The 1,978-nt window shown below is 43.5% G+C and overlaps 1 pseudogene; it reads left to right on the top strand.

Annotated features, from left to right (window-relative positions):
• The first annotated feature begins 237 nt into the window (after positions 1-237).
• LOC121449270 lies at positions 238-1,187 on the top strand (annotated as a pseudogene).
• The last annotated feature ends 791 nt before the right edge of the window (positions 1,188-1,978 follow it).

Here is a 1,978-nt window from a genome sequence, read left to right as displayed (position 1 = left end):
TCTTTATTAATCAATGAATGTAACACAAAGACAGAAGACCCACCTACATCAATGTATAATTAAGAAATATAGTTTAAGAGATAATCATCTATAATAGTCAAGCTTTGAGTCACATTAGTTAGATTTTCTAGATGTACAGAGATGTATTTCAGATAGGATAGGTATTCTTCAAACCTTTTGAAGAATACAGAATATGACATTTAAATTGTTTTAGGAAGTTAGGACTTGGCCGTCAGGATGAAGCTCATCCTGCTGCAGGGCCATGAGTGGTCCCTCACTCAGATGAAGTACAACCATGAAGGAGACCTCCTCTTCACCATGGCCAAAGACTCTACCGTCAATGTATGGTACTCTGTGAAAGGTGAGAGGCTGGGCACCTACATGGGCCATACTGGAGCTGTGTGGTGTGTAGATGCTGACTGGGACATCAAGCAAGTCCTTACCGGCTCAGCTGACAACAGCTATCATCTCTGGGAAGCAGCTGGCACTACAGAAGACCAACTCAGCTGTCTGTACCTGTGGCTTTGACTTTGGGCGCAACATCATCATGTTCTCCATAGACAAACAGATGGGGTACCAGTGTGTCGTGAGCTTCCTTGATCTACGGGATCCAAGCCAAATCGACAGCAATGAGCCCTATGTGAAGATCCCCTGCAATGACTCCAAAATCACCAGTGCTATTTGGGAACCCTTGGGGGAGTGCACCATTGCAGGCCATGAGAGTGGAGAGCTCTACCAGTATAGTGCCAAGTCTGGAGAGATGTTGGTGAATGCCAAGGAACACTCCTGGCAGATCAATGACATCCAGTTGCCTAGAGACATGACCATGTTTGTCACTGCATCCAAGGACAACACAGCTAAGCTCTTTGACTCCATGAGTCTTGAAACATCAGAAGACTTTCCCAACAGAACATCCTGTCAACTCAGCTGTGCTCTCTCCCAACTATGACCATGTGGTGCTAGGAGGTGGCCAGGAAGCCATGGATGTAACCACAACCTCCACCAGGATTGGCAAGTTTGAAGCCAGGTTCTTCCTTCTGACTTTTGAAGAGGAGTTTGAGTGAGTCAAGGTCCACTTTGAACCTATCAACAGTGCTGCCTTCCATCCTGATGGCAAGAGCAACAGCAGTGGTGGCGAAGACGGCTACGTCCGCATCCACTACTTTGACCCACAGTGTAACAAATAAGAATTTGGGTCTCAGTGTACATCAGGGAAGCTGCTCAGGAGGGTTTTAGACTCTGAGAAATAAATTAATTTGTTAAAAATTAAAAAAAAATAAGTTAGAACTTTTCATGACAATGAGACACTCTGCTCCTCTGGCAGCACCAGTCTACTTCAAGAGAAAGATGGGCATCAAAGAGTCACCTTATGCAGTTGGTTAGCAATTTGGGCAAGAAACTGCTCTTGCCTGGACTGCTTGATGAACTGGACATGCAGGACCTGCAGAGAAATGACTGCTGAACTTGCCTAAAGGTGAGATGATCCTTTGGGCTTCCTGCTTCATGAAAGAATCTGCTAGACATTCTGCAGGACATAGAAGAAAGTGACTGACAAACTGCCATTATAGGTGGAACTGTCTTTGAAATTTCTTGCTTCATGGAGAAGTCTGCTGGATATTATGGGCCTGTATGCTGAAGATGGATGCCCCAACGGTACAGAAGAACTTTGGGTGACTGCCTAGGCAGTGAGATGCCCTTGTCAATTCTAGAGTTTTGGAAGTTGCTTACAATGCACGTCCTGTTAACTTAGGTATTATGTTCTTCTGGAGTCTTTGATGGAGTTAAAGAATTTATAGTTATAGTTTTCCTTAGTTATGACAAAAGATAAAGTAGATATAAGTATTGTAACTGTAATTCTTGCTTGATACCTGTTTTGTTGTATGTAATTTTACTATGTTAAAGTTAAAACCTTCCTTTCTATTTAAACAGAAAAGGGGAGGTGATGTGGGATTCCCTCTGGATGGTGTGAATATGATTG

This window comes from Microtus oregoni, unplaced genomic scaffold, assembly GCF_018167655.1.
Source record: "Microtus oregoni isolate MIOR12 unplaced genomic scaffold, Mior012 000006F_ref0000085, whole genome shotgun sequence".
Taxonomy (NCBI): domain Eukaryota; kingdom Metazoa; phylum Chordata; class Mammalia; order Rodentia; family Cricetidae; genus Microtus; species Microtus oregoni.
Note: the sequence above shows the minus strand (reverse complement) of the source record. Positions and strands in the feature narration are given on the sequence as shown.